This window comes from Amblyomma mixtum, chromosome 2, assembly GCF_055824585.1.
Source record: "Amblyomma mixtum isolate Tamu chromosome 2, ASM5582458v1, whole genome shotgun sequence".
Classification (NCBI taxonomy): domain Eukaryota; kingdom Metazoa; phylum Arthropoda; class Arachnida; order Ixodida; family Ixodidae; genus Amblyomma; species Amblyomma mixtum.
In genome coordinates, this window is record NC_143013.1 from 256714617 (window position 1) to 256727180 (window position 12564).

General features: G+C 47.2%; 1 protein-coding gene across 1 annotated transcript in view; it reads left to right on the top strand.

Moving 5' to 3' along the window:
• The first annotated feature begins 537 nt into the window (after positions 1–537).
• Positions 538–12564, top strand: part of LOC149363643 (neprilysin-2-like) — a 77923-nt gene continuing 65896 nt past the window's right edge. The window contains exon 1 of the mRNA XM_089573610.1: positions 538–668. The gene's annotated coding sequence lies outside the window, so the exon portion shown is untranslated. The remainder of the gene's footprint in view (positions 669–12564) is intronic.

Sequence of the window (12564 nt, forward strand, 5' to 3'; positions counted from 1 at the left end):
TACACCATGAGGCCAGCCAGGCAGGAGAGAGGGGAAGGGGCCTTAAGACATAAATTTCTCGAGTGATCGCATTCCTCTAGAGACATCAGTGCAGCATCACTCTGATGATCGATCTAAAGATGAAATTCTGAACACTATTTCTAAACTATAACTTTAACACAAAATTGACGTCATTCGTGGCGACCTGCGCTGCGATGACCTTTAAATTTGTAATGTATATGTATTTCAGACATCGAGTCTGCTATTTGCATTCTTATTTCTTGGACTTGTTGTGATGAAGACAAAATGAACTGCGTTTAAAGTTCCGATGTTCCGCGGAAAATGTTGACGTCGGCATCGTTTCGAAAGAGTGCGAGGACTTGATCTATGATGTCTAAAGGACTTCGGGCACCATGCGACCAAGTAGTGACATTTGCCAGAAATCAAGGCTGCGAAAACAATCGCAGATGAATTTGCTTCTGGATTATGGGAAGGTGGCAATGATTGATGATGTTTATGCTTCGTAGTTCATTGTCTTTCAGAACCACGTGGTACGGAAACAGCTCCTGGATCTCCTCTTCTACGTGCTCCCTCAAAGCTCAGTACAAAAGTGGCGCCTCAGGCCGGGATACTGTCAAGCACTTTATACTGATCACAACAGGAGCATCTTCCATTCACAGATTCACACAGTAAGCATACCATGACTCACTTTGTAAAGTAATGTAGAAGGCATAAAGTCCGTGAGCGCTACATGGACAAAGTTCGTAGTGGAAAAGCAAAGGTTCGGAATTTGAGGCTGCGTTGGATGTCTGACCTTAAACTGATGAGGTGTATGCCCAATCAGCCGTCAGTAAGAGGCCGGCTGTACACGATTTGCCGCAAGAACCAGAAAGAGCCTCTGAGTAAGAAAGACATTTTTCAGACTAAAAAAAAGGGTACGGAAGTCAAGCTGAAACTTTCCTCTGCGTTTAGAGTGCATAGGAACTGCGCACTAACGGTGTGCCTAAGTCGTGATCTTGGTAGTCAAAGTGCGAATATTCTGTTTTACAGCGACAACTGCTGAGCGCGTTTTCCTTGGTATCGAGTCCTCGTAACAGTACTCGCGTTCTCGTAGAGTCCTCGTAGTGTTTGAAGACGTGTCTGCTGACACATCACGGATTCTTCCCAGGTTGACGGTATGTGTTCTCAGCACTGCCCCCCCCCCTTCTACCAAAGTCCTCACACGGGTGTCTGGCTGCGTTACTTTCTGTTCCTTTCTTTCTTTCTTTCTTTCTTTCTTTCTTTCTTTCTTTCTTTCTTTCTTTCTTTCTTTCTTTCTTTCTTTCTTTCTTTCTTTCTTTCTTTTTCTTTTTCTTTCTTTCTTTCTTTCTTTCGCGGTTGGTGCACCGCGGTCGGCATGTCTCCTGTTCTTAAGCTGCATAGCAGAGGCCGCTTCAAAATCAGGACGTTCGGGGTCCAGCTCCCCTTCTCTCTGTTCACTCGGTCATTAAAAGGGCTGTGGGTTTCGTCGGCGTCCATTCAGAAAGATTTCCGGTACTGTTTTAACGCGAAAGCATTACTAGCCCTATTAGGCTAAATTCCTTCGGCGACGGGCGGTGCTGTTGAGGCCGAGAAATGGTCTAAAAAAGATGACGTCATCACACCGTCTTCGAGCGAGGCGGACGCGTTGCGCCGATAGATGGCGCATGGACATAGAGTGACGTTTCTCAGTTGTCTCAGTGTTTTTTTTTGTGCGTTAACTTTTAGAGAGATAGCTATTTTTTTCCAAGTGATTGATCGGCATTTGCGGTAGCCAGACTTTTATTTTAATTTTGCACGTGTTTTCAAGTGTTTTCGTCTTGAGCGTGTAGATATCTGGGCATTTGGTGCAAGCAATAATCGAGTGTTGCTACGATGGTTAAGCTACTGAAGGTTAGATGTATGGAGTGTGAGGAATCGGTGAATTTAAAAGAAACGCGGTTCGATTCAGTGGAGGAGGCCGAAGGCGCAGATTTTATGTGCAAATTCTGCGTATTAGGTGCACGCCTGGACAGGGCTGAACAGGCGAACAGCGAACTAGTGCTAAGGATGGATGCTCTAGAAACAGAGTTACAGATAGAGAGGGCAGAGAAGCGTAAGCTTCAAGTACAGCTATCTCAGATCGAGTCAAAAACGGCGGACACCGCCATTGGAAGCCACAATGGCGGGCATTCCAGCGCCAGCCACGTGGATGGGGCTTGCACTGGCATGGACAGCGAGGGGCCAGTAGGTCAGACATGTTCAGGCAGGAACAGCTATGCACAGGTGGCAGCTGGGAATTCGAGAGGCGATACTGAGAAGGGGTCCGAGCTATTTCCAGGAAATGAGGGCACAGTCGCTGATAAGAGGCAGCGAGATCCGGAAGTTAGGAGGGAGTGGCAGAGTACCCTAGTGCTTATCGCTGGTGACTCAAACATGGGGCGCTGCAAAAGAGCTATTCTGGACCGGGTGAAGGGTAATAGGCGGGTAGCAGTCGGGGTGTTTCCAGGAAAGACAATGGACGATGTCCTCACAGCGACTAAAAGTGAACTTTCCGAGAAGGCTGCAAGGCGTAACTTGGTAGTGGTAGCGGCGGGGCTAAATGATGTCCTGAATGGTAACGCCGCACAAGTAGGGAAAACATTAGCTGAGGGAGTTGACGGTATAAGGGCGATAGCACAGCAAGCGCAGATCGTGGTGTGTACAGTGCCGGAGGTACAAGGAAGGAATGCAGAGGTTGCTAAAGACGTTGTGAATCTTAATCGCGAGATAAGGCAGTTAGGCCTCGAGAAAGGCTTTGAGGTGGTAGAAATAAACAAGGAAGTGCACAGGGCAGGTTCGGGCAGAGACTTTGGACGAGATGGCATCCATTTCAGTGGAAGGGTAGGAGAAGAGATAGGCAGGCGCCTGGGAGGCCGAGCGGTAGCTTTTTTAGGGGGTCCACGGTGGCTCAGGGCGTAGGTGTAGGTAGAAGCGATGTAAATGTAACAATGGCGGCTGATCCCAACAAAATGGCCACTAGGAGGCCCAGAAAGAAAACTACGAAAAAGAAATTTAACGCCAGGATCAGTTACATAAACATGCAAGGGGGTAGAAAGAGAGCGAAATGGCTAGAAATAGAACAGCAGTTAAAGGACGAATCAGTAGGTGTGTACGCTCTATGCGAGACACATCTGAGGGATCTAGAAGATCCACCTTTCATCGATGGCTATGTCTGGGAAGGGTGCAACAGAACAACAACGGAGAAGAAGGGAGGAGGAGTAGGTATGCTGATACATCAAGGAACAAATTGGCAAAGAATAAAATCAACTTGCAAAGAACATGTCTGGGTATCAGGTACAATTGCTGGCAAAAGGACATGGCTAGGGGTAGTTTATTTAGGGACCGGGGACAAATGCAGGCAAGAAAACAAGGATCTAGTTAAGTGCCTCAATGACGATATAAAGCAGATTGGAGACGGTGTCGATATTATTTTGCTTGGAGACATGAACAGCCACATCGAGGATCTGGATGGATACACAGATTGTAACGGGAAGTTAATGCTAGACTTGTGTGAGCGGCACAACTTAGTTATTGTCAATAGAGAAACTAAATGTGAGGGACAAATCACGTGGGAATCCCGTAACAGGCAAACAACCATTGACTACTGTCTAATGTCGCAGGGCATCTATAGCAAGCTCGCAATAATGGAAATAGACGAAGAGGGGAAGGACAGCCTAGGAAGTGATCATAAACGTATTAGTCTACAGTTGGGAGCCCTAGTCAAAAGAGAAATGCAACGAAGTCCAAAAGACAACGCAAAATTAAATGATGAACAAATAGCGCTAATATCAGCCGATATAGAAGAAGTAATTGAGAAACGCCACATGGAAAATTGGGATTATAATCAGTTGGAACTGCTCATCGCTACAAAAATGAAACAAGTGAAAGGAGTTAACCGCTGGAGAGGAAAGAGGAAGCCACGAAGCTGGTGGAATATGGAAATTAAGGAGGCCATCGAACAACGACGGGTGGCTTCAAGGGAACACAGAGAAGCAAAGAGGGCGCAGTTATCTGTAGAGGAAATAGGAAAAAAATGGGAATCTTATCGACAAAAGAAACAGCAAGTTCAGGTCCTAGTCCAGGCTAAAATAAAGCAGTCCTCTGATAAATGGCTGGCTGAAGTTCGCGAGGCAAATAAAGGGGGGCCAAGAAAATTCTGGAACCATATAAGCTGGTTGGGAAAAACAAATCAAAGAAAGCAGGAACAGATTATAGATGCTGAGGGAAAATGTTTGGAGGGAGACGATGCTGTGGACTACATTACGTCATTTATAGCTGCGTCTTTTAGCGACGCCAATGGGGGAATCTCCCCAAGTGAGGCGGCAACACAGGACAGCACAAAAGAGAACAGCTTAGAACTGACTAGTCTTAACTGGGAAAAGGCGGAAGCGAATATTCCTAAAACCACATCCGCAGGGATAGACGAAATTCCAATTAAGCTGATTAATGAACTTGGCCCAAGAAGCAAGGACGCGCTGATAAAAGCATTGGAGGCAGCCATAACAAATAAGCAAATTCCGCACAGCTGGAGACAGAGTAAAATGAATTTGATTTATAAAGGGAAAGGAGATAAGATGAACATAAAATCCTTCCGTCCGATTACGATAACATCTGTTATGTACAGGCTGGCAATGCAGGCGGTGAAATTAAAAATGCAGGCATGGGTAGAAGGTAATCGGATACTCGGAGAACTTCAGAATGGGTTCAGAAGGGGTAGGCGGTTAGATGATAGCCTGTTCGTGCTTACCCAATGCATAGAAATAGCTAAGGCGGAAAATAGACCTCTGTTTATAGCCTTTCTAGACATAAGCGGTGCATACGATAACGTGAACAGGGAACTCCTGTGGAGCATATTGAAAGATTTAGGTATTGGTGATGAAGTAATTGATTTTCTACAGGAAATCTACCGAGATAATGAAGTTGAAATTACATGGGAAGGGAAAAAAAGTACCACAACTGTAGGGGTGCACAAAGGATTAAGGCAAGGTTGCCCTCTATCACCGCTGCTGTTCATGCTTTACGTGATAAATATGGAAAGAAGGCTAGAAGAAAGTAATCTGGGTTATAATCTATCGTACAGATTAGGCGGAAATGTAGTTGAGCAGCGACTCCCGGGTTTAATGTATGCGGACGATATTGTACTGTTAGCAGATAGCCAGGAAGATTTACAAACTTTGGTTAATTGCTGTGGAGACGAAGGAGACGCTCTAGGATTCAGTTTTAGCGCAACTAAATCAGGTGTGATGATTTTTAACGATACAACTGATCAGGTGCTTACAATACAAGGCCACGAAATACCCAAAGTGGCCGAATACAAATACCTCGGGATATGGCTAAACGAAGGGCAGATATACACGGAAAAGCATGAACAGGCTCTTAGGGCAAAAGGACGAAGAGACGCCGGGATAATGAAACATAGGGCATTATGGGGGTACAACAAATATGAAGTACTAAGAGGTATTTGGAAAGGAATAATGGTGCCGGGACTTACTTTCGGCAATGCGGTTCTGTGCTTAAGGGCAGAAGTTCAGTCGAGATTAGACGTAAATCAGAGAGCTGTTGGAAGATTAGCACTAGGTGCCCACGGCAAAACCACAAACGAGGCAGTACAAGGGGATATGGGCTGGGCATCGTTCGAGGCACGGGAAGCTAAGAGTAAAATACTATATGAAGAACGCCTGAGGAAATTGGACGATAACAGATGGGCAGCTAAGGTATTTAAATATTTATACAGAAAGAACGTTTACTCACTGTGGCGGAAAAAAACTAGAAAACTAACCAGTAAGTATGCCGGTCATGACGACGGAGAAAGAAAGAGCATTAAACGACAGGTCAAAAACGCGGAAGTTAAAAATTGGATGAATTCAATGGAAAAGAAACATAGTGTAGAACTATATCGATTCTGGAAAAGGCAGATCAGAAAAGAATTTTTCTATGATAACTCAAGAGGCAGTGCCCTACTTTTTGAAGCTAGATCAGGGTGTCTTAGAACGCGCAGCTACAAAAAGAAATTTAACGAAGAAGATGACACATGTGCAGTGTGTGGTAGATCTGTGGAAACAATTGAACACCTCATAATCAAATGTGATGGTATCCATCCGGATGTCGATGCAGGCACAGTCACTCTTTCTGAGGCCCTAGGGTTTAAAGATAACAATGGTCATGTAAATAAATCTGCAGTGGAAGTCAGCAAAAAGCGATTGGAGGATTGGTGGCTGAAAAGCAGAGATGTGGAATAAGGCTAGAATAGTAGGAAACCGTAGGCAAAGTTGATGGAGAATCTTAATGAGAATTGCCAACACAGTAAACAAAAAAAAAAAATAAAGAAAAGCTGAGCATGGTGGCAATTGCCACCACCCCGTTTCAAAGGGGGCGCTCCTATCCATCCATCCATCCATCCATCCATCCATCCATCCATCCATCCACGTCATGGCACCGACTCAGTGCGAGGGCGATCCCATTCCGCCTCCGACTTGTCGGGAAGGCCGGCAAGGGAGGAAGAAAAACGATGCGTGCTTTAGTAGCGCGTTTTAGTATTAGTAGTAGTTGTGAAAACTATCATTGTCCACGAGAGAGAGGCAACTCCCACCACCCACGCGGCACGTGGCCGGCGGGGCAGGGGTAGCTGCTTTGGATGCTGGCCGGGAGGTCTTGGGTCCCGGCGGCCTCTTCAGCCAGTTGGACGAGCAAGAGCTGGAGCTCAGAGTCCGAGGTGCGCAGCAGGGTCTCCGAGGTTTACCTCTGCCTATATTATGCCTCCCCCCTCCCCCCCCCCTCCCCCCCCCCTCCTCCTTTTGGAGAGTACGGGCATTCCCATTTTATGCGTGTAGAGGGTCCCTGTCGCCCCACAAAGATTACATTTATCGCTCCTGGCCTCGGGGAACATGTGGTTCGCCATAACCGAGTGCGGATACCTATTGTTTTGCAGAAGCGTCGACGTGACTACTTGTCTGTTTGAATTCGTGTCTGGCGGGGGTACCGGTCTACTATTCAATCTAAAATTCTGTGTGGTCTCCCGATATTTTAGCATGCGCTGTCCGCTCCCTCGATCATCGAGGGGCCCCGTAGCGACTCAGCGGTAGAGATCTCGAGCCAGCCGGTTGACCGCCTCTTTTCAGGAGACGGCTGCATGCGCAGGAGTCCAAATGATTGATTACAAAACTTAAAACCGAGCAGGGGACAAGACACAGGAGAGGAGCGCACAGGACGAGCTCGGAGCTCGTCCTGCTTGCTCCTCTTCTGTGTCTTGTCCCCTGCTCGGTTTTAAGTTTTGTATTCATGTCATACCAACTAGCCCCCCATCACACACTCTTGGATTCCAAGTTGTTTGAATTTTCCTATCCAATTTTCTCTGGCCTAGGATTTTGGCCGCTAAGGGCGAGATTCTTCCCTTGCTAAAATTTTGGATGGCAATGTCATCTGAGGGATCCTTCAGAGTCGGACCCAGGATGCGGTCTTTCGCGCGCAAGGCGCTCTCTCACCCGGGTCCCTCATCTATGCAGCGTGCTGCGGCGCGCTTGACCCTGAAGGGTTGTTGCTGCGGACCTTCCAAGACGCGACGCCACCTTCACCTCCTGTGGCGCGCTTGGCCTTTACTAGAGTCACTGTTAAGGGCCGCGGCGGTGGCTCAGTGGTTATGGCGCTCAGCTGCTGACCCAAAAGACGCGGGTTCCATCGCAGCCGCGGCGGTCGAATTTGGATGGCGGCGAAATTCTAGAAGCCCGTGTACAGTGCGATGTCAGTGCACGTTAAAAAACCGCCAGTGGTCGAAATTTCCAGAGCACTTTACTACGGCGTCCCTCATAGCCTGAGTCGCTTTGGGACGTTACACCCATATAAGCTTTAAGTACCGAACGTGTACCAGTGTGCGCACAACAAACCACCACGCTGACAAACCACCTGGCACATGTAACTTCAATGAAAGAAAAACGGCCGCGCAATAAATAATGCTTTGGCACTGTGACGTGTAAACACTCTTCACTGTATCTATCAAAATTTTGGCTATGCTTCCCGATTTTTCGCTGCTCCTTGTGCTACCTCTCCCTGCGAAACCTAGCTATGTGCCGTTTCTTTATATTTGCATTCTTTGCAACACGGGGGGGCTGCGAAAGTGTGCAAGCCATCGTATATCGTGTTTGGCTCAGACACTTCAAGACTACAAAAACTACTTCGTATTTCAAAGTAGCCTTCGCATTTAGAGCTTTTGCTTCCGTGCGTCCAGCCAACGTCCATATATCCTTCGTCCTATTTTCCAACAAATGTCGCGGGGAAGGTAGCAAAATGTTGTATGGAAAATTTGATGGATTTGGAAATGGAAAATTTGGTGGATAAACGGTTGCTGATTTTCTTTGTACCCTTGAACTGGTTTGACACTTTCGTTACGGTCCTTCAAACAACTAGGTCTAGGAGCACAAAACGAACCATGTGCTAATTCTTGCTGATTTGCTACACACTGATTTCTAAAATTTCAGCAGCGAAATAAAATATTCGTATATTGCCTTTTGAATGCGTGCATATTAGCTAGAATCATGGGAAGGTATTTATTTTTTCTGCGCCTCTCATAATTTGGGCGTTGAAGGGTAGAGAATACTAAAAATACTAAATTCACATATTTTATTCACATCCATGATATCGTTTTGAGAAATGTCAGCGCTATGTCAAATATGAAGTCATGATGGCTCTATTTGCCTCCTTTTGCAATTTACGGAGTTTTCTTTTGCAAGTGATGGCGGTGCTTTTTAACTCTAAATGACAGTCCTCTCGTAATAAGTAACAAAATTTTCGGTCCTCCCAAAAGATTTTTTGCAATATTTCTGGCAATTAATTTTTAGCAACCATAGAAATTTTCGTAGTATCGTGCGTTCTTTTCCCACCCACAGAATTTCAACAAAGTACTAGAAAAAAATCTTTCGTTACGACATAAAGACCAACAATTTTGTATTTTTCGGGCAAGGTTCTTTCGTTTTCTCGAGCGGCAGAGGTTAATATTCAAAGCCAAGCGAGCGTGATATTTCAGATCCCTTAATCTTTGTTCTGAAGAATGCTTTGTGGCTTCGTGGCACTCACACGGACCCGCTAGCTGTCTCGTTTTCATGACAGTTTCTGAAGTGAATGGTCATAGGTCAACCAACTGCGTCAGCTCAAAATTCAGTATGTCATAGCGCACCATTCTCATCACCAATAAATTTTGTTTATTTTTGCCTCCAGCTAGAAAAAGAGCCACTGCTTTCACACATGCGTCTGCCCTTCTTAGTTTATCCATTTGAAGGCAGCATATGCTGCCAAACATGCATTAAAGACCGAGGCTGCCGCGGTGGCTCAGTGGCTATGGTGCTCGGCTGCTGACCCAAAAGACGCGGGTTCGATCCCGGCCGCGGAGGCTAGAATTTCTTTGGAGGAGACATTCTAGAGGCCCGTGTGCTGTGCGATGTCAGTGCACGTTAAGAACCCCAGGTGGTCGAAATTTCCGGAGCCCTCCACTACGGCGTCTCTCATAGCCTTAGTCGCTTTGGGAGCCGCAGCAGAACGAATTTCTGCTGCGGCTTCGCATAAAAATAAGAGCTGCAGCTGCATGCATACTTAAACTTGCAGCTGCATTTTTAGGACAGTTACCCGCGAAAGCAGCTCATTAAAATATATCCTGCGGATTCTGAGTTCGCTTGCCACCTGAAATAAAATACAATACTGCACCTTGGCGCAAAGGTCAAGTCTGGTTTTTTGTACGCTTTCTTTGCTTCTTCTGCCATGCGCCTACTCCCATACCTTAGGTTTCGAAAAGTTTGGAAAAAATAACAAAGTAAAACATGTGAATACATACTAAAGGAATAGCAACGCATTTGATACACGGAACAAAATGCTTCGCTCCCCCTTCCATATTCATAGTGGGCTTGAAGATGCACTCATTCCGGTCTAGTGACACCCGCATTTAATTACAAAACTGTTGACATCCTTGAACCTCTTGACTTCTAGAATACCAGTCGACGCATACGTAAATTCCTTGGGATGGACAGCGTATTTTTTTCCAGCAGTGCGCTGAGTGCCGTCTGACGGTGCGGCAAGGATTGTCTCTCGAGTGCTTTCGGACGGCGCCTTTATTCAAGAAAGACATGAGAGCGTAAAACGGCAACACGGACGAGTAAGGGAACAGGGCGAGCGCTTACTCGTCCGTGTTGCCGTTTTGCGCTCTCATGTCTTGCACGAATCTGCACCAACAAGCCTAGCTTCAAGTACTTCTTAGCCTTTATTCAACTTTTGAGTGCCTCCCGACAGTGCAGCAACAGCGTACTGCTGCGTGATCCCACGGCGCTCGAGCTAAAAATTCTAGAGGGTACCTACAGGATCCCTGCCCCTGCAGTTTCGGGCTGCTTCCGTTCAGCTCCTTTCTGGTGCTCTTTTACTTTCGCAAAGCTGAAAACCGAGGAGTGAAACCGACGACCTTAGCAAAAGAGCATGCTAGATTGATGAACCTTCATTTACGAGAATTCAGCCTCTTTCCTTTCAGCCAACATTCTCCACCTAGACACGCATTAATTAAAGGGTCAGATGTCGGCCGTGAGTTTGCTTGGAGAATGACCTATCTGAGAATGCTCGAGAACACGATCCCTGCATGAGCACTGTTGCCTAGCATTCGGCAGCACAGTACTGTGGAGTTCGAACATCGATGTGCGGCGTTGTCGTTTTGGCTTTCGGGCTCGAAGTTACGGTTGTAGCCGTCCGTAATTAACTCGTGTTGTTGTTGTGACTGAAGGAGGAATGAAAAGGAAAGTGCAAGGGCCTGTCAACTGGCTCGAGATGAACCACAATCGCAGCGACGTGCAGACAGAGAAGAGTTGAAAGATGTGAAAGATTGAAAGAACAGACGCGCGTCGCAACAACGACGTCCGCCGAAGCGATGACGCCGGCTGCAACACATGCCCTCAATTTCAGTTTACTAGTCCTTTGTTTTGTGCGCACTTACGCACTTCGCCCAAGACGAAAATACAGCTACAGGGCGTAGGACACGAACCGAGTGCTGACTATAGCAGCTAAAGTAAAACTTCATTCCTTCGTCACCCCCCAATTTAGGAGGGCGAATGGCGGTGAAAAGATAGAGCATTAAAAAAAGGAAAAGGCCAATTGTCATGTGCGTAGTTTGGTAGCGCCAGCTCTGAGTCTGCGTGCGCATGTGCGGAAACAGAGGAGAGTCCGAATGCTATATAGATGCAGCCAGGCGCGCCGCCTCTCAAAGGATGCGACACCCGATACGGCCGCGGTCCTGTCGGAAAGCAGCGAATGTCCACGCGGAGACCACGGTTTCGCAGCAGTGAAGCTGCCTTGATTTCTTTCAGAGGAGAAAGAATACGCAAGAGCGGAAAGGAGCGCATAGCCATTAAGTGTCAGCTAAGCGAGGAGATTGCAGGATGGGGAGGAGACAAGAAGCTCCACCACGTACTAACTGCCACACGCATACCCCGCCGCAGTGGCTCAGTGGTTAGGGCACTCAACTACTGAGCCGGAGTTCCCGGGTTCGTAACCGACCACGGCGGTCACGTTTCGAAAGAAGAGACACGGAAAGGCGCCCGTGTGTTGTGCAATGTCAGTGCCCGTCAAAGATACCCAGGTGGTTGACATTAGCCCGGAGGCATCCACTAGGGCACGTCTTTCTCTCTTTCTTCTCTCACTCCCACCTCCCTTTCCTTATGTCGCAGTTCGCGTGTCCACCGATATGCGAGACGATTACAGCGCCATTTCCTTTCGCCAAAAAACAATTTTCAATTTTCATGCACACAACGAAAAGTAAACAAAGCAAATTGAATACGGCCACAAGAAAAAAAACTGAAATGAGCAAACAACGCCATCAAGAAAGGTTCAGGACAATAGAGAAGAAAAGATTTCAAAAGGGCGAGAACTCGAAATTGGTTTTGTTTATGGAGCTTTATGTCGCAAAGCGACTCAGGTTATAGAGACGCCGTAGTGAAGGGCTCCGGAAATTTCGACCACCTGGGGTTCTTTAACGCGGACTGACATCGCACAGTACACGGGCCTTTAGAATTTCTCCTCCATCGAAATTCGACCACCGCAGCCGGGATCGAACCCGCGTCATTCCGGTCAACAGCCGAGCACCATAACCACTGAGCCACCGCGGCGGCGTGAGAGAGAGGTCGAGAGCAAGGGAATTAGTACCTGCGTACTCTGCACGGTAAATAAAACTTGAGTTTTGGGACTGCCTTTTAGTGCCAAAGCACTTTTCCGATAGGTAAACCCCGACCAAAATGTTGCTATGCTTTTGTGTTTGTGCCATCACTGCCGACGGTCCCGCTATACCAAAACATCGTTTACACTCCTGGCGCTCCCGCTTGGCCGATACTTCTGCCCACACCACGCCGCCGGCGCGCTCCGCCGTCCCCGCTCCCGACGCGCGAGAGGCGTGGGTGTCGGATGACACGCGAGCAACCGCGCGGCGGCGATGAACAGTTGTCGACAGGCGCTGCTCGTGCAATGTTTTTTTTTTTCATGCGGATGCCATTTAAGTGGTTTTTCCTCAGTTGTTTTCGCACGTCCTACACA